Source organism: Lepidochelys kempii, chromosome 2 (assembly GCF_965140285.1).
Source record: "Lepidochelys kempii isolate rLepKem1 chromosome 2, rLepKem1.hap1, whole genome shotgun sequence".
NCBI classification, from domain to species: domain Eukaryota; kingdom Metazoa; phylum Chordata; order Testudines; family Cheloniidae; genus Lepidochelys; species Lepidochelys kempii.
This window is the reverse complement of record NC_136381.1, coordinates 215,902,418-215,923,514: the sequence shown is the minus strand read 5'-3', so window position 1 is coordinate 215,923,514 and position 21,097 is coordinate 215,902,418. Positions and strand designations below refer to the sequence as shown.

Below are 21,097 nucleotides of genomic sequence, written 5' to 3'. Positions count from 1 at the left end.
AAGGATAGATTATGTTGCCTGCCTTTGTTTCTATATCATAAATAAGGCTGCAAGTCTGTCATAGACATCACGGATTCCATGACTTTCTGGGACCTCCAAGACTTCTGCAGCAGCCGGTGTGGCTGATCCAGGGACCGACTTAGGAGCTAGGGCAGCCCCTGGACCAGCCACATTGACTGCTGCAGGGGCATTCTTGGGCCACCACGCTCTCCCCCCTCCACCAGCAGCAGGAGAAATTTGGGTGCGGGAGGGGGCTCAGGGCTGGGGCAGAGAGGGTGAGGGCTCTGGGCAGCACTTACCTTGGGGGGCTCCCCGAAAGCAGCGACATGACCCTCCCTCAGCTCCTAGGCAGAGTTGCAGCCAGGCAGCTCTGCGTACTGCCTCTGCCCATAGGCACCACCCCTGCAGCTCCCATTGTCCATGATTCCTGGCCAATGGGAGCTGCACAGCCAGGGCTTGGGGCAGGAGCAGCGCGCAGAGTCCCCTTGTCACACCTCTGCCTAGGAGCTGAGGGAGGGACATGTCGCCACTTCCGGAGAGCCACGCGGAGTTGGGTAGGGAGCCTACCAGCGCCGCCAACACTCCCCAGCAGCAGCAGCAGGGGTCCTAGGCCACACGCTCCCACCCGCTCCCCCAGCACCAACACCAACTTTTCTCCTCTTCAGTAAGTTTTTGTTGTGCACATTTTTCAACTCTGATTGCCTTTTCCAGAGCTGAAGAGATCTATGTAGCTTGAAATCTTGCCTTCTTCAACAGAAGTTGGTCCAATAAAAATTATTAGCTCACCCACATTGTATCTCGCATAACCTGGGAACAACACAGCTACACTAACACTGCAAACAACTTATTCATACCTCTAATATGGCTGAAGTCAACAGGACAAATAACCTAGAGATTTTTCACTAAAGTACTGAAAAATCAAGCTATAATGTTATATAATGATACTTTGGTGCTGCAGAAGTCATATGTAACTAATGTAGCACCTGTGGTTGGCAAATCTACTAGCCCCCAAGAAAGTCCCTTCATCACATACTATATTGCTATACGTCTGCCAGTAAGACATCCTGCCTCTTTCTGAAATAATAAAGATAAGCAGACACTGTTGTTTAAAATGAACCAGTCTGTATAAATATTTTAAGCAGCAAGGTTCTAGATTTACTATGAACAAATTACGGTGAGCCTAAGGACTAAAATGCACTGCTGAGATGTGGATATTAAGGGTCATTCATTGTTGAGATGTCAACTACCACCTCCAACTGGCCCAAGATACCAGCCTCCATTGCCAAATTAATTTTCATATAAGCACCCTGTGCTTTTCCCCATGTTGCCCCTCATGCTTGGGAGGCTGTGATCACAAGCACACCTGTATTCACACCCTGTACACTGTTGTAATAATCTTTGTACAAAATATGCCTTGTGAGGTATCATTTGAAAACTAATAATTTGCTGGTCAATAATACCATGGTGAAATGTATGTAGCAACATTATATGTAAAGTTATGAAATCCCCCTATATGATGTTATTAGCACATGTCCAAAACCACAAAGCCCTAGAACATAAAAACAGCCATACTGGGTCAGACCAATGGTCCATCTAGCCCAGTATCCTGTCTTCCAGTTGTGGCCAATACCAGGTGCTTCAGAGGAATGAACAGAACAGTAAATCATCAAGTGAATGATCTTCCCCTGTCACCCAGTCCCAGCTTCTGGCAAAACAGATGATAGGGACACTTTTGCCCAGGCAGAAATTGTTAAACAGGTCTATCCTAAACAAAGAAATGTGTGTTTATCCCACTTGACATATGAGTAGTAAACAGAGTCCATGAGACAGTAGGGAGAGGAAATAGCAGGAGACAAGCCAAAATTTGCATCTCACCAAACACAGATGGGAAGAAAGAACATGACACCTCCTTTACCACTTGACTTTTGCTTCAGAAGAATATACTTCAAAGTTTGACTGGATGATAAGTGAAAGGGGCAGAGAACCCAGAGATATCACTCTCTATTTCTAAGAAGACAAAGGCACCAGCACCTTTGGGCTTCTGGAAGAGATCCTGATCAAGGAAAGGGTCGGTCACCATCTTGCTAGAAGACTGGGGGTGAGAAAGGTCATCTTAAAGCCCTGAACCAAAACTTGCTAGATTAAATTTTAGACTTTTAGATGTGTGTTTTCACTTTTATTTGCTGGTAACCACTTCTAACTTTATCTCATACTTGAATTCACTTAAAATCCTATCTTCTTGTGTTAATAAACTGTCTTTTTTTTAATCTAAGGCAATCCAGTGCTGTGTTTAAACTAAACTGTTTGGTAACTGCACTTAAAGTAGCGAACTGTTGAATATTAACTCTTTAAAGGAGCAAGAAACCTTTAATATCTGAGCTGTCCAGAAGAGGGATGAACAGTGAAGAACACACAATTTTGGGAAAATTCAGGATTTGGAGTGTGTTGGGGTCATCCTGCAAATAGTAACCAAGCCTTGTGCAAGCCAGCATGTGACTGGTGTGTTGCTGGCTGGCTGCTGGAGCCAGAGCTGCTGTACCAGGTCTGCAACTATACACAGACATTCAGGGTGAGACCTGCATGTTGGGTAGGCTGTTTGTGTGTGGCCCAAGTTGGGAGCTACAACAGTAAAGCATTGTTAGGCACCCAGAGTTGTGGGGCAGGCAGTGCCACAACCCCTCACTGACCTGGACTCTGCTCCGGAATGTGACAGAGGCATTTCCTACAAATATCGACAAAGCAACCTCACCATTCTCCTTGAAATCCTTCCTCAAATTCCCAGCACAATGGGGCCCATGACCAGGGCCCCTCGGCACTATAACATCATCATCCTGGATGCATGATGTTATTGGCACATGTCCAAAACCACAAAGCCCTAGAACATGAGAATGGCCATACTGGGTCAAACTAATAGTCCATCTAGTCCAGTATCCTGTCTTCTGACAGTGGCCAATGCCAGGTCAAAACTATTTCCGGGTAACAAATCAAATCAGATTTAATGAGGCCAAGAATCTGGCCCATATTATTTACAGTTGCCTTACAATAAGGCAGTAAGAAAACCATTACCAGAAAACTAAATTACACTGGGCAATAAACATACAAAGCTCCGCCTTGATCCATGCCACATAATATGAAAATAAATTAAAAACTACATTATATAGTGCCCACATTTAAGCTAATTTCTCAGATACTGTAAGACATATGCAGTTGTAAGCCAATTTATCCTCAATGCAAACATATAAGCTTTACACGACTTCATACCAACATCTTCCAAAGACATTTATCATTACTACAGGTGATTTAAGATGAGCATGCAAACTTTAAATACAGATCTGTGCTTGTCTTGCAATCTCGTACATTCCTACAGTCAATTGAGAGATCTGTTCATAAGATGTCAGATGCTATTTTCTGCAAAGACTATTTTTATTTGAGGACTCGTGGGCTGACAAATTTCACCTGCACTCTAGGGATCCTCCTTCCACTGTGCCACCCTAACAGACTAGTGAATTGATAAAGTAGGAGTGTCGGACATACATTGGCACAATTTTCAATTTATTCTTTTTTCTCTAATGTTACTCCTATCTCTTTTCTTCTAGCTCATCAAGTGACCTACTGGTATGTAAAACAAAAACCAATAAAAAATATTCCGTACTGAAATATTATGGGACAACATTTTCATACGGAAAAGGAAACAGTGCACCCAAAAGTCAGCATGCAGCTGCTGTGCTTACAAAACTAATATTTGCAGACAACTTAGTATCTGATAGGTCTGTGAAACACTAGTGGAAGATTTTCCACAAATCTTTGCACTAACATTTCCATTATTTCCTTTCCTGTGATTTAAAGTACTGAACATTCCAAGGACTCAATTCATTGTTCAGACACTGGCTACTCATACCCACCTCAAGCTCATAATTTCATGTTTCAGAGTAGCAGCCGTGTTAGTCTGTATTTGCAAAAAGAAAGGGAGTACTTGTGGCACCTTAGAGACTAACCAATTTATTTGAGCATAAGCTTTCGTGAGCTACAGCATCCGATGAAGTGAGCTATAATTTCATGGTTTCACCATTTTACACTTTCAAAAAAATCACAGAGAAGTGATGATGCAGACATCTTTGAAGATTTTGGCTTGTGAAGAGATGACAGGGAATTGAAAATTGAACAAAGCACCATGTTGTCACACACATGCATGCGCACACAACATTATATACAAATATGCAGGAATGGAAGTGTCCATGGTTAAATGTATTCTGGTTCCACACACCAGAAGAACACCAGAATCTGTATTAGGTACTGTGGCTCCAAATTCCCTATGAAGCTGTCTAGCCATGTGAAAGGGCCAAGCAGGAGCTATCAGTGCAACTATTACAGCTGTCAGATATTTCTTTTAAGTGGAAATAGACTGTGGTACAAATGACAAGTTTTTTGGGAACTACATAAGGGCTAGCCTGAGTTCACTATGAAAGCTGAGATAAGACCTTGAAGGAAGTCTCTCTACAGGGATCCTGACAGAAAGCCTAATATGTGCAGAAAAGGCTACCCATGAGAAAAGTTGTGTTCTCATCCTTACCAACTTGCTTGAAGCTGGACAGGCCTCTGGTGGTTGTAACCATGTGTTCTGAATTGCTTGCTCATTTTGAATCTATATTTGTTAAGAAAGCCAACTTTGTGTACAACAGAGCTGTAAAATTAAAAGGGATGTTAGATTTCATAGGTATTAAAAATCCCTAGCCACTTTCAATCATATTCTCAAGTTACTGATGTGGTAAACAATTCCATTTTTCAGTTCTCTCTGAAAAGTATATATATGATTGATAAAATCTGACTTTCCCTCCCTCTTTTTTAAAATCTGATGCATCATTTTATTTTTACTTTATTTTAGTGCTTTCATAACAAAGGAGGTTATGTGAATAAATGTGGAGAGGTAGCATGGTTATATAAAATAATAGGATGCTTCCTCATTATAAAAATTACAGTTCAAGAAAAACAACCTTCTTAATAACCACAAGTTTATAAGGAGCAGCTCCTTTCAGAACCATACAGTCATTGGCTCCTCATTCTACATCTCTGTAGCATATCCTTCTCTGATAGTGAAGACACAGAAATTAACACATCTTTGCCCATTAACTTCATCATTGGTACCTGCCTGAATACATGTGGGTCTCTGAGGGCACGTCTTCACTGGCAATGTTAAAGCGCTGCTGAAGCAGCGATTTAACGTGGCTTGTGTAGCCGCAGCATAGAGCTGGGAAAGAGCTCTCCCAGCGCTCTAAAAAAAACCACCCCCACGAGGGGAGTAGCTCCCAGCGCTGGGGCACTGTCTACACTGGTGCTTTACAGCGCTGAAACTTGCAGCACTCAGGGGGGTGTTTTTTCCTACACCCCTGAGCGAGAAAGTTGCAGCGCTGTAAAGTGCCGGTGTAGACAAGCCCTAAAGTGCAGCACACAACATACAGTGGCTGAGCCCTTGTCCCTTCCCTGCATCTATCCCCCATAGAGCAGAACTGATAATAGGGGCACTTCCACAGGCTCATCGGAAGGAGGAAACATGATGCTTTAGCTCTACCCCTTCTCTTGCTGTTTTGTAGCTTGTCTGTTCCATTTTACTTTTGCTCCTCTCCATGTCTCACAGCACACGGAAGTGTAGAGCTCAGAGACATTTATTGTTCCATTATATGAGAATTTATGTAAGTGACTCCAACTAATATTAACAAGACTTAGCCTGACAGAGACTCCTGCACTGAACAGATGCCACAAGGCTCTCATATTCATACAGCTTTAGCTATATCCGGATATTAAGCATACATAACTCCTGCTGACTTAAATGGGATTTCTACTTTCAAAACACGATATGGCCATTAGACAAATTTTGCTCCCCTGTGGAATTTTTTTCTTTAATGACAAATAATAAGAGTTTTTCATCATGGCATAGAACATTTAATATCTGACAGTTACATATTTGTACACAATAGGTAATTTTATTGGGGCTAAATGGACTTGCACTGGATCCAAACTGCCCCAGAGGGAGGTAAAATAACTCCCGGAGTTCTCCCGTTTGCTTGTTGTAGCATTTGGTGTAGGGACATGTAATGGCATGCCTACACTGAAAGAAAAAGGTGTGTTCTTTGTCAAGTTGTCTGGAATGGCTGATGACCGTGAGCACTAACCTCAGGGCAGACTTACAAACCAGGGCACTAATCCCAAAGTGGCTGTGAGTTCTATACTTAGATTTCACCAACCAAGTACCAGGTGTGAACTCCTCAGCCATCACAACAGCCTTAACATGGAGTCATATGGGCTCTTGCCACCCAGACAAGCCTACCTTTGTGATAAATGATCCTTTATACCAAAAATCACAACAATATTCAGATTACTCCCATTCCTAAAGGACCAGTCACTTAGCCCAAGTTCACCCTAAATCTCTCACCAAAGGCTACACTTGTAGCCAATCCTATATTAAAGTAACTAAAGGTTTATTAACTGGGAAAAAGAAATGAGAGTTATTTACAAGGTTAAAGAGGGTAAGTATACACACAAACAAATGAATTGCAGTTTTGGGTTCCAAAAAGTAATAAAAGTTATTGTAAAGCACAAGCTCTATATGTCCTTTAGGACTAACCCAAGCTAAGCAGCTTGAGGATCCCTTACTTATGCTTAGAAACATTGCCCTCACCAAACATACCCTGCGAGGGAAAGGGCAGAGGAGAATCTTGTCAGTTGTCTTTTGCTCACCTAAGCACAAAAGCTACTATTGTGGGTGGGCTGCAGAAAGGGCTGGACAATAAGTTCCCTCACTCTTCACCAACTCACTGTCCAAGTAAAGGGAATTAGGTACAATCTACTGCTTCAGAATTCATCATTAACACAAATAATATTTAAAATATCATCATACTCCCTTGGTTGTTTGTTTTTTTCAAAACTGTATGCAGCATTTCAACATAAGCCCTTTGTATCCATTGTCATGTAAATGGAAAATCGAAGTCATTACACATTCCATCCTATTTTCATGAAATATAAGTTTATTTCAGTAAATAAGATAATTCCAAGTATAATTAGGACAACGATGTTAAAAATACAATTTTCAGTTAAGTGCTTGTTTAATTATACATTAACCTGCCTGTTCTCCAGTTGATGCCAACCACATACAGTATAATTGGTATTAACCTACTGATGGTGATAGCATTTTTTTTTTAAACACTACATGGGCCCAATACTAGAAAAATGTTGTGATGTCACAGGACAAGACTTTGCAGGGTCTAGGTGCACTGCTATGCACAGACTTAGTACTCTCAGAAGTACTCGTTATTAAAGCTGGAGCACGAGTCACAACTGTAGTTAAGATTGCCTATGCATTTCCAATATAAGCCCAATTTTTAAATCATTCTTACATTTCCACACTTTGGGCAGAGCCTTGGTCTGGAAAAGATGCTAAACTTTATTCTATTGTCCTGGAGTATGAAGAGAGCTAATAAAATAGACATTACCCATTGACATTACCCATTGAGACCTAGGATGCGGTGCTAGGGTCCTAGGTCCCAGAGATGGTGATCTAAGTCACTGGATCGCAGGCAGAGGGTGCTCCATTGACCTATGGGATGGTCCGATAATCAGCTTGCCCTTAGGTGTTGGGGTCTTAGCTGAGTCAACCGCCTGGTGCGGTGTCTGCGGTGCCAGTTGGCATACATGTTCTTTAGCCGCCAGGGCTGCTTCGGGCAATGAGGGCCTTAGAAGAGTCCAACGTTCCCTGCCACTCCCAGGAGTCGGAGGCAGATCCCTGGCTGGGCTGGGAGGGTCCAATCTCTGTGGTACCCCTGTGAAGCCCAGGGGCGGGCACATGGCCTGACATGGGCTTTGGGCAAAGGACCTCTTTCCCTTCCAGTGCCAAGAAGCTCTTCTTCTTTTGCCGCTTCTTAGGCACCAGTGAGGGGGAAACGGTGCTGGGTGGAGCCCTGTGCCAGTGATGTGCTCCACACTGATGCCAAGGTGCTTGGCATGTGTTCCGAGTGGGAGGGCTCTGATGCAGGGCAAAGCGCAGCCTCCAGGAGGAGGGCCCTCAAGCAGATATCCTGCTACTTTTGCGTTCAAGGGTGAAAGTTTTTACAGATTCTACATTTGTCCTTTCTCTGGGACTTCCCCAGGCACTTTAAAAAGCTGTCATGGGGGTCACTAATAGGCATCGGCCTACTGCATGCCAAGCATGGTTTGAAGCTGGGAGAGTTGGGTATGCCCTGCTCCTGGGCGAAGTTCCAGCTGGGACTCTAACTATAAAATTAACCTAACACTTAACTTAATCGCTAACTAAGTACCTACAAACTATATACAAAGAAGACAGACAATGGCTGTAAAGAACAGCTAATGCTCTTGCGATGCAAGACTAGGAGCTCCAACCAACCGTCATGGGTGGTAAGAAGGAGCTGAGAGGGCATAGGGTCAGCAACGCTTAATATACCGATGCATGAGCACGGCACTCATGGAGGCTCCACAGCTGACCCTACGGAAAACACTAAAGCAAAAGTCTCTGACAACTGTGCACGTGGGCGTGCACACACCTAGAATGGAATCAACATGAAGAAGCACTCGAAGGACACCAAAGCTTCACAATGTTTAACGTAAATGGTTTGTCTCCTCAAAGAAGTCAATTCAACAGGATGCACTAGAGTAGGATGGAAAATTTTCATAGTTCCAGTGACGCAGGGTTCTGAGGACTGGTCACACTGCAACCCTATGCCTGAATTATGTTTAGGCAAAAAAGTGTCATTACATTACAATAACATGAGAAATGAGAAAGAAACAAATGATGTAGATTATAAGACCTGATCTCAGAGGTGCTGGTTTAAATCTCGAGTTACATAATCAACCTCTGTGGATTTACATCCTGATATGCTTAATTCAGAGAAGAATCTGGCCAGTAATAATTATTTAAGCACATGAGATTTATAGTTTTCAGCAGGAAAGGTAGAGTTGCTACACTAATACATGATTTAATTAATCCATCCCCAACCAACAGCAGTAGCTCTGTCAGTGGGAGAAGCTGTCAGCCAACATAGTGCTGCCCACAGCATTGTTTAGGTCGGTGTAACTTATGTCACTCGGGAGGGTGGCTTATTCACACAGCCAAAGTGTTAACACAAATACAATTATCATGTGCATACATAAAGGGGAGAACAGACTGTTTGCAATGGAGACAGCTAGAAATTACAATTACCATGCAGGATTGGGAAAGGGGGATAATATATTGTTTTAGAATAACTATGATTGAAAGGGATTAAGCTGATAACAGTGGAATCTCAGACTGTTTCAAACCATTCCCCTGCCTGTGAAGGCAGTGCCAAAATCCAATGATAGCTTGAGTTTGGATAAATTTTAATTTAATTTCATTTTGATAAAATTCTTGAGAAATTTCATATTATAAAAACATGTTATTACAGCCATATTATCTTGCATACTAACTGTAATGAAACTTCCTTTACAGTGAAACCTGCATAGATGATCCACATTTTTCAGCCTTCTTCAGTGAAAGGTTTGCTACCTCTGATTTTTAATGAAAAATAAATATACAAATAAGGTATGTGAATAGTTATATTTCTTCCTCCTGCCTTGAAAATTGCTAAGACTTACAAGTTGGCAAATCACCCTCAGTATTTCATCTTGTGACTGACTGATTTTCTGGGAGCTTTAAATAGTCTGGGCCCAAATTACCATTATCCTGCACCTTATATGGTAATTTATAACAGTGCAAAGTGAGTGTAAAATGTTACCACTTTGATTTGGCAGTAATTTACATCCACTTTGCACTAGTGTAAAACAATGTACAAGGTTTAGGGCAGTGGTGAATCTGGACCTTTACTCCTTGCTTTGGTTCCCTTCACATTCAGAAATATATCCACTTCAAATCAGTGGAGCTATGTTAATCTGATCCAATTGGGGTTGGGCTTTTTTTTTTAAATATATTTTCTAAGACAAATTATTGTATTTGAAATAGATAGTAAAAGGGGTGGCTTACAAGGCAAGTGTGAAATATATGAGTGATGGCATGTGCCCAACAGTGATGTTCCGGGGTGATGCCAGAAAAGATGGCTTCTTGTTTGTGTTACTAAAAAGGGCCCCAGGTCACATCCAATGGTTCACCAATGACTGCAAGTATTATGATTGGAGGGAGTGTTTTTCCTATGTTGTTTTACTGGGAAAATATTTAAGTATCACCCACATATCATTGCACAAGTTCAGACCTGCAGCACAAAGCCATCATCATGAAAACAGAAAGGGATGGAATATATTGTACATTAGAACAAAAAATAGAAAAACAACAATTTAATATATATTGGTTATAATACTTTAACCAGTATTTCCTAATTCAACCTGAATAAACCTTAATTCAATTAAATGAATTTAGAGATTCTACCAAAGTCTGGTCACTACCTGTAATTTCACAGATAATATCCATTAGAGGAAAATACAGTAGACCTACTGTGTATCTGAGCAGAAAATACAGAGGCTTGTAGAATTGCTTACAAGCACTGAACAGTCCTTTTTCAGCCAACAGGTATAACTGGATATAAATAAGATATCATAATACAGCACCAGAGAAACATCTGTTTAGTGTCTTCAGCTTTCTCATTTTATAGAAGAAATGTTTCAAAATTAGGGATGGATTTTTTCTAAAGAATGCAAATTTATGAAACTATGAAGCAGAATGAGTGGGAAAAACATCCCCTGCTGACATCTTCCAACCATTCTCAAAAGCATTCTAAAAAAAAAAAATAATTGTATCATAATCTTGCAAGATGTTCATGTTCTCTAAGAATCCCAAAGTCTTTTTCATTTATTATTAGTAAGAAACAAACAATGCTGCAGGATCGGAGAAAAATATCAGTAATATCTTACAAGTACAAACGGGCATGTCAGAGGCTCTTTACAAACACATATTATGTGACAATATTATCTGTCACAGTTCAGGGCAACTGCACCTATATTCCTCTTCTATAGTCCAGAAGTACACCCACTCTTGGCTCCTGGCTCTGACCTCAGATATCACCTCTTTTGGGCAGAGACCCTCATCTCTCTCCCTTCTGATTGTGGTATTTCCAGGATGAACAGTTCCCTGTCTACATGGTGATAACCTCTAGTAGGGCAAAATGCCTAAATGGCCAGCATCTGCAGTGTCCTTTTTCTTCAGAGACTAACAAACAGTGTATTTACCAGCAGTTAAGTTACCACACAGCCCTTTATAAGAGACCACATTTATTCTTAAGTTGAAGCTGAAGCATTACAGAGCACACACATTAAAAACAATAAGAGAACCTACATACATACTTAAAAGCCTGTCAGAGATCACCACCTCACTTCAACAAGGTTGATTAATCCTTCAAACCACAGCACAAGGGTCTTTTTTTTTTCCTGTGGTCACATATTAATCACAGCTTCAGCTCAGAACAGGCACCCTCATGACTCTGAGAGTCACTCTTTTATCCTGTTTGGGTCTTTGAAGCCACCAGGAATAGGTAATCAGCCAAACAAAGGTCCTTCACACTTAGGGTGAAGCTTCAAAAAGCTCAGTTCTTGCATAACCAGAGGAGATTCATTTGCATTCACGTCCCCTAGAGATTTTCTGGGAAACCGACTTAATTTTAAGAGTTCACTCTTGAGGCTTGGCTACACTTGCGAGTTAGGGCACATTAAAGCAACCCTGAGTGCCCTAGCTCACTCTCCGTCCACAGTGGCAAGGCATGTAGAGCGCCCTGACTCCACAGCTAGAGCGCTCCTGGTACTCCACCTCGGCGAGAAGATTAATGCTTGTTACGCCTTGGCTGAAATATCTGGGTTTCAGTGTGAACGAGGTGTTGCATTACTGCGCTCTGATCAGCCTCCGGAAATGTCCCATAACCCCCAAGTGGCCACTCTTCTCATTGTTTTGAATGCGGATATGCCCTTTGAAAGCTCCGTTGCTGACAACCGGCTGCTTATCTGCTCCGAAACAAAGCAACCATTAGTGTGGAATGCTGTGTGTAAGAAAGAGGCGGGGGGAGGGGAGGTCTGCTGCTGTCTGAACTTACAAGACAGCATGCTGACATGCTCTCAGCCCCCTCAAAACCCACTCTCTCTCCCCCCACATACACACAACACACTCCCTGTCACACTCCACCCCACCACACCCCCATTTGAAAAGTATGTTGCTGCCACTTGCATGCTGGGATAGCTACCACAATGCACTGCTCTTGGTGGCCGTTGCAAGAGCTGCTAATGTGGCCACGCCAGTGCGCTTGTAGCTGTCAGTGTGGACAGACTGCAACGCTTTCCCTACTGCACTCTACGGAGGCTGGTTTAACTCAAAGCGCTCTACATCTGCAAGTGTAGCCATGCCCTTGGTTTAGGCCATTGTTCAAGCTCATTGTTCAAGAGATTCCTCTGAAGTTCACAATACTTCAACATTTACATCAGTCAAGTATTTTAGATAAATTACATACACTTCACCTGAGAAGTAGATCGCATCATGAAACAGCCCTCCCACCCCCAAATACACCAAGAGAACTTGCTTCAATACAGAAATAACCCTCCCATCCTCCGACTGCACACCCCTACTTGTCACCTATCATCCCATTCTGAAACCTATATAGGGTAAAAAATAGCTACAACCCATACTCAATAAGGACCCCTTTCTGAAAGAAATCTTTCCTGAACCCCCTCTTCTGGCCTTCAAACAATCCCCCTAACCTCTCCAAGCTCATCATCACAAACAAGCTCCCTACAGACCAAGACACATTGATTCAAAGCGGCACCAGACCTGCCAGAGCAACAAATGCAAAACCTGTAGATATATCTCTACTGCTACTATAATTAAAAATAAAACCTCCCACAACAGAACTTTCAAAATCCCTGGGTCTTAAGCGCCTGTCATAACCTGTGGTGTACCTCATCCTGTGCACTAAATGCCCGAGTAACAACTACGTGGGTGAAACCAGACAATCACTACACTCTCAAATTTCACACAGGAAAATGATAAAAGACAAAAACACACCACATCACTTCTCAGTGAACACTTTCAACAAAGCGATCACTCTATAACTGTGGGCTTGGCTACACTTGCAGATGTGGAGCGCTGGGAGTTAAACCAGCTTTTGGAGACTGCAGCAAGGAGAATGCTGCCGAGTGTTTACACTGTCAGCTGCAAGCGCACTGGCGTGGCCACATAAGCAGCTCTTGCAACACCACAGAGAGCAGTTCATTGTGGTAGCTATCCCAGTGTTCAAGTGGCTGCACCGTGCTTTTCAAATGGGGGTGTGGTGGGGTGGAGCGTGACAGTGAGTGTGTTGTGTGTATGTGCGGGGAGAGAGTGTGCATTTTGGGGGGCAGAGAGCATGTCAGCATGCTGTCTTGTAAGTTCAGACAGCAGCAGACCCCTCCTTCCCCCAGCCTCTCTCTCTCACACACACTCACAGCAGCAGCATTCCACAGTAATGGTTTGCTTTGTCCCGGAGCAGATAAGCATGCGGGCTGTCAGAAATGGAGCTTTGAAAGGGGATATTCGCATGCCTGCAGCCGAGTTCAAAACAAGAAGAAGAGTAGCCCCTTGACTTCAGGGGATTATGGGACGTTTCCGGAGGCCAATCACAGTGCAGTAATGCAACTCGTCGTCCACACTGACATCCGAGCGTTTCAGCTGGGGCACAGCAAGCTTTATGCTTCTCATGGAGGTGGATTACCAGGAGCACTCCAGCTGCAGAGTCCAGGCCCTACGTAAAAGGATAAATGGACACAAATCAGATATTAGGAATGGCAATATACAATATACAAAAATCTGTAGAAGAACACTTCAACCTCCTGCAGCAAAAAAACTTCAGGACCAGACTTCAAAGAGAAACTGCTGAGCTTCAGTTCCTTTGAAAATTTGACATCATCAGCTCAGCATTAAACGAAGACTGAATGGCTAGCCAGCTACAAAAGCAGTTTCTCCTCCCTTGGTGTTCACACCTCAAATGCTAGAAGAGGGCCTCATCCTCCCTAATTGAACTAACCTCGTTATCCCTAGCCCGATTCTTGCTTGCATATTTATACCTGCCTCTGGAAATTTCCACTACATGCATCCGACAAAGTGGGTATTTACCCATGAAAGCTCATGCTCCACTACGTCTGTTAGACTATAAGGTGTCACAGGACTCTTTGCCACTTTTCATAGAATCATAGAATCATAGAATATCAGGGTTGGAAGGGACCTCAGGAGGTCATCTAGTCCAACCCCCTGCTCAAAGCAGGACCAATCCCCATCTAAATCATCCCAGCCAGGGCTTTGTCAAGCCTGACCTTAAAAATATCTAAGGAAGGAGATTCCACCACCTCCCTAGGTAACGCATTCCTGTGTTTCACCACCCTCATAGTGAAAAAGTTTTTCCTAATATCCAACCTAAACCTCCCACACTGCAACTTGAGACCATTACTCCTTGTTCTGTCATCAGCTACCACTGAGAACAGTCTAGATCCATCCTCTTTGGAACCACCTTTCAGGTAGTTGAAAGCAGCTATCAAATCCCCCCTCACTCTTCTCTTCTGCAGACTAAACAATCCCAGTTCCCTCAGCCTCTCCTCATAAGTCATGTGTTCCAGTCCCCTAATCATTTTTGTTGCCCTCCGCTGGACTCTCTCCAATTTTTCCACACCCTTCTTGTAGTGTGGGGCCCAAAACTGGACACAGTACTCCAGATGAGGCCTCACCAATGTCGAATAGAGGGGAATGATCATGTCCCTCAATCTGCTGGCAATGCCCCTACATATACATCCCAAAATGCCATTGGCCTTCTTGGCAACAAGGGCACACTGTTGACTCATATCCAGCTTCTCGTCCACTGTAACCCCTTTCTGCCTTTTTACAGGCCCTCTATGTGCCTTGCCAGTGTGGACACCTCAGAAGTTAGGGAGCCCAGGGCTGATTTAATGTGCTCTAACTTGCAAGTGTAGCCAAGCCATAGCCTATCAATCCTTATACTCAAAGGAAACCTGCACAACACTTTCAAAAGATAAGCCTGGGAGCTTAAATTCATAACTTTGCTAGACACTAAAAAACATGAACTGAATAGACACACCAGATTTATGGCTTATTACAACAATCTATAACCCACTAACAACAACCCCCTTCCCGCCCCCAGCTGCCTTCTTCCTCCCATTCCTTTCCTCTGTGATTGGGCAGGTGTTAACAGGCCACTTCACCTTGAATGGTCCCTTGAATACGTGTTAACTGCTTATGCTCAACAAGCTGCTCCACTTTGTACTGTATTGAGCTGGGACACTCTGGGTATGTCTACATAGCAAAGAAAACCCCATGGCTGGCCCATGCCAGTTGACTTGGGCTCCTGGGACTCAGGCTGAGGGGCTGTTTCCCTGCACTGACTTTTGGGTTTGGGCTGGAGCCCAGGCTCTACGACCCTGCAACGTGGGAGGGTCTCAGAGCTCAGGCTACAGCCCAAGCCCAGAAATCTACACAGGAATGAAACAGCCCCAAAGCCCAAACCCGACAAGCCTGAGCCACCTGGCCTGGGCCAGCTGCGAGTGTCTTGTTGCTGCATACATACCCTCTGCGTACTTTTCCCAGTCCCGAAGAAGAGCTCTGTGTAAGCTCAAAATCTTGTCTCATAAACAGTTGTTGGTCTAGCAAAAGGTATTACCTGACCCACCATCTCTCATAGAATTCCACAACAACACACACACACTTTTTTTTTTTTTTTTAGAATCAGCTCCTAAAATATTTAAATTCAATTCAATAAGCTTTGACTGAATTCTTCGAGGTTTGTCCAGTAGCTCTCACAGTATCATTTTTGCCATAATTATCACAGTATCGTTCTTGCTTAACCCCTTAACTCGCGTCACACACTTGGTATGACAAAATGTCCAATGGTGTGACAACATATACTACACACATCACTGGACATCGGCAATACCAGGAGGGATGAGGTAGAGTGCCGATGAGAAGCGCAATCAGGAAAGTAACAAATACTTTCCTCATGGATTGTATTTTCTAAATGGACAACCAACCTAATTCTCAATTACTGAGGGACAATATCACTCATTGATATATTTTGCTTTCCACAACCAAATCTCTGTACAAGTTTTCATGAGTGATGTACCCGAGTATTCGGATTCTAATATATAAACTGTATTGTTAAATCTACTCTCCTAAATTTGGGTTATCCTGTATCTTGGAGGGAAAGCAATGGCATTTTGCAAACATCAATAACCCAAGCGAAACTGCTACAGTCATCAGTTAAGTATTTTAAAATAATAATACAATATCCCTTTAGGCCATGGTGACCATATTGGGGCAGAATGCACTAGAAAGACACTAATTATTCTGTATTGTTTAAAAGTGAATTGTCATTTCTTTTATTTATTGCAGCTAGACACTCTTCAGCTGTATCACCCCTGAGATGGTAAAGATTTGATCAGTACAAAAGGTCTGTCTGAAGCAAATGTATGGGCAATTGAAGATAGTGTCATGACACTCCAGCCTTTGGATGTTTGATACATCCTTTTCTGTATGCTCAAATGTAAATAGATTTAATCCAACAGATACCACATGCAAACATCATCCAGGTGCTTGTCCTGCTGGGACAGTCTCATTCTTTTTCCTCCCTGTACTCCCTTATGACTATCTCCTGTGCTGGTATCTGGGGAAGGACAAGAGGAGTCTAAAGTGTATCTACAGGTGTTCTTTAGCCCATAAAGGATTTTGTTACCGTAGAACCTCAGATTTACGAACACCAGAGTTACGAATTGACCAGTCAACCACACACCTCATTTGGAACTGGAAGTATGCAATCAGGCAGCAGCAGAGACCAAAAAAAAAAAAAGGCAAATACAGTATAGTGATGTGTTAAACATAATCCACTAAAAAAAATAAGGGAAAGAAGTATTTAATTTCTGGATAGTAAAGTGTCAAAGCTGTATGAAGTCAATGTTCAGTTGTAAACTTTTGAAAAAACAACCATAATGTTTTGTTTAGCATTACAAACATTTCAGAGTTACAAACAATTAGTAACTCTGAGGTTCTACTGTATTAGTAAAATGATTTCTGGCTATATAGTATGAATAACTATACAGTATGGAACCAAATGTTATTTCTACCTTCTTTTGTGCAACTTAAAAGGTTCTTTTACACCATGCTTTCTTATCACAAGCACTGTGCTGCATACCACAGGGTCTAATAAACAAAATAATTAGCTTCGGAGCCACTGCTCGCTCCTTCCTCTATAGAGATTTTTATACTGTGAATGTCATTATTTTGTTATATGCAGTGTTGTAAATGTCTTGTTGTAACCATCTTGTCCCCAGGACTTGGAGAAGAGCTGTGTGTAAGCTAGAAAGCTTGTCTCACCAACAGAAATTGGTCTAATAGAAGACATTACCTCACCAATCTCGTCTCTCTATTATCTTGTTAATTATACAATATAAACACTAGGACTCGCAAAAGAGTGTTGTGATGAACATGACCACAAACTTCTGGTGTGTTTTACAGAACACCATCTTGGAACTGGAGTTAAGGGATGTTAGAAATCACTATAGAATCTTCTTATAATCATCCAGACCACACCACACTATCTATTGTCTACAGTCAAGCTCTACGATACAACCGCATTTGCTCCAACCCCTCAGACAGAGACAAACACCTACAAGATCTCTATCAAACATTCTTACAACTACAATACCCACCTGCTGAAGTGAAGAAACAGATTGACAGAGCCAGAAGAGTACCCAGAAGTTACCTACTACAGGACAGGCCTAACAAAGAAAATAACAGAACGCCACTAGCCATCACCTTCAGCCCCCAACTAAAACCTCTCCAATGCATCATCAAGGATCTACAACCTATCCTGAAGGACAACCCATCACTCTCACAGATTTTGGGAGACAGGCCAGTCCTTGCTTACAGACAGCCCCCCAACCTGAAGCAAATACTCACCAGCAACCACACACCACACAACAGAACCACTAACCGAGGAACCTATTCTTGCAACAAAGCCCGTTGCCAACTGTGCCCACATATCTATTCAGGGGACACCATCATAGGGTCTAATCACATCAGCCACACTATCGGAGGCTCATTCACCTGCACATCTACCAATGTAATATATGCCCCTCTGCCACGTACATTGGCCAAACCGGACAGTCTCTGCGTAAAAGAATAAATGGACACAAATCAGACGTCAAGAATTATAACGTTCAAAAACCAGTCGGAGAACACTTCAATCTTTCTGGTCACTCGATTACAGACCTAAAAGTGGCAATTCTTCAACAAAAAAACTTCAAAAACAGACTCCAACGAGAGACTGCTGAATTGGAATTAATTTGCAAACTGGACACCATTACATTAGTCTTGAATAAAGACTGGGAGTGGGTGTGTCATTACACAAAGTAAAACTATTCCCCCCACACACATACACACACTGTTCCTCAGACGTTCTTGTCAACTGCTGGAAATGGCCCACCTTGATTATCACTACAAAAGGTTTTTTGTTTCTCTCTCTCCTGCTGGTAATAGCTCCCCTTACCTGATCACTCTCCTTATAGTGTGTATGGTAACACCCATTGTTTCATGTTCTCTGTGTATATAAAATCTTCTCACTGTATTTTCCACTGCATGCATCCGAAGAAGTGGGCTGTAGCTCACGAAAGCTTATGCTCAAATAAATGTGTTAGTCTCTAAAGTGCCACAAGTCCTCCTTTTCTTTTTACAAAAAAAGAGGACATTATCTGCCCTGAAGAACACCTTGTTTCTCATGGTTTCTTGCAGCAAGTAATTTCACAGAAAAACTGCTTTTCAATTGGTGTTTCAGCATATCAATTTAACAACTGTCCCACATTATCAATCAGAGAAAACTGATATAAACTGAATTGCTGTAACCCATAATCAAGTCCAAAACATAAAGACTGTGCTTCTTCTCATTCTACTCGTGAACTTACAAATGCTTTACCTTTAAAAATTCATCAATAGCCATATAAAAAAATCAATAGTTATCTGACTGAATCTTGCTTCCAACAAAGTGTTTATCTCACTTTCATTTTCAAGTGAATCACTAAACAGTACTTTGAAATACTGTCACATAAAAAGGGATAATGTTTATCCTGCCTCTTATCATCAATATCACCATCCACAATTGCTACTGTATTCATATATTGTTTCCATTATGATCCTGATTTTGGAGAGGCTTAGCATTTCAATCATTTCAGCTTCTCGCTTATAAAAGCTGAATCTTGTGCACACATAAAATCATATTTAAAAATAAGTCATATGTCAGTCATAAGTCAGTTTGTAACCAAGGCTGGTGGAAGCCAGTGTGACTGGTGTGTTGATGACAAGCTGCTGGGGTCAGAGCTGCCAGATCAGGGTTTCAACTACACACAGACACTTAGCGTGACCTGCATGCTGCTAAACTGAGAGTGGCCCAACTGAGAGTGGGAGCTACAACAGCAAAGCATTGTAAGGCACGCTGGGTTAGAGTGGCAGGCAGTGACAACCTCTCATTGGTCTAGATTGCACCCCAGAATGTGAAAGATAGTAACTAATTAGTACAGGGGTGGGAAAACTACGGCCTGGGGGCCCCATCCAACCCTTCAGATGTTTTAATTTGGTGCTCGAGCTCCCGCTAGGGAGCAGGGTCCAGGGCTTGCCCCACTCCGGTGCTCCAACCGGGGAGTGGGATGGGGGCTCCCGGAAGCAGCAGCACATCCATCCTCTGGCTCCTACACGTAGGGGCAGCCAGGGGCTCCGCACACTGTCTGTGCCCCAAGCACAACTCCCATTGGCCAGGAACCTGCCCTAGCCCAGAGCCCCTTCCCATACCCTCAACTCCTCATTTCTGGGCTCACCCCAGAGCCCGCACTCCCAGCCAGAGCCCTCACCCCCTCCCGTACCTCAACCCCCAGTTTCATGAGCTTTCATGGCCCGCCATACAATTTCCATACCCAGATGTGGCCCTCGGGCCAAAAGGTTTACCCACCACTGAGTTAGTATGTAATATTTGCTAGCTGACCTGTTCTCTAGTACACCACTACCCTGATATAACGCTGTCCTCAGGAGCCAAAAAATCTTACCGCATTATAGGTGAAACCACATTCTATCGAATTTGCTTTGATCCACCAGAGCGCGCAGCCCCGCCCCCCGGAGCACTGCTTTTCCACGTTATATCCGAATTTGTGTTATATTGGTTCACATTATATTGGGGTAGTGGTGTAGTTGGAAAGCTGAGGAACATAATTTTCTGAAATCCCTTGCTGCCACTGTTAGCAGAGGCTCTTCAAACATATTGCTGCTTGAGCTGTTATTGTATAATAAGCCAATTAGATGGAGCATTCACTCCCTCTTCTCATGGTTTCATATCCCAGATAAATATCTTTCACTCACTGTTTTGGGGGTCTGGGAAATGGATGAACTTGGTATAAATGAAAGCTAAGGAAGAGCTGCACTGGATTTTTAGAGGTCAGGAACAGTGTTTGACTGCATTACTCAATATTTCTCACAGACACTTTGTTCCTGAATATAAATCCTGATTTTTAACATTCCTATTCCAAGCACTGAGCCTCTCTAGAGCCATGGCTACTAACCATGTTGCATTGGACATGGTTTTGTTATGTGGAAAATAAATGCTCTTTGGATATTACGGAAGATTACGAAATTCATTTTCAATTGTGAACTAAGCAGGATTTACAAACCTTAAGAGTCACATTGTCTCTGGCCCTTGCATAGATGTGCAGAGGGAAGACAAGCAGCTTTCAACTTCCAGATTCATCTGGTTAGCTAGCTACTGTAGTGTGGATATATTTTGTTGTTTTAGGCTCTGAGCACAACAGGGTAATGTTATTATATAGCTAATTACACTAAAGTTTATATTCTACTCAAATTCTGAAATGTAGATAGTTTATGGGACTAATTGGCTTTGTATCACACAGCAGTGTATATGTGAATGACACAGTCTGATCATTAAAAGATTATGTGATCACATTAATGCTTCTCAAAAAATAATAGCTCACAGGAACAGAAAACATTTACAAGAGCTCACTAGAAATTACACATTATCTTGTGGCTGATTACCCGACCTCAATTTTCCATGTTGCT

At 42.6% G+C, this 21,097-nt stretch overlaps 1 protein-coding gene across 2 annotated transcripts in view; it reads right to left on the bottom strand.

Annotated features, from left to right (window-relative positions):
- DGKB (diacylglycerol kinase beta) overlaps window positions 1-21,097 on the bottom strand; it is a 452,380-nt gene that overhangs the window by 379,703 nt on the left and 51,580 nt on the right. The gene's annotated exons all lie outside the window — the stretch shown is intronic.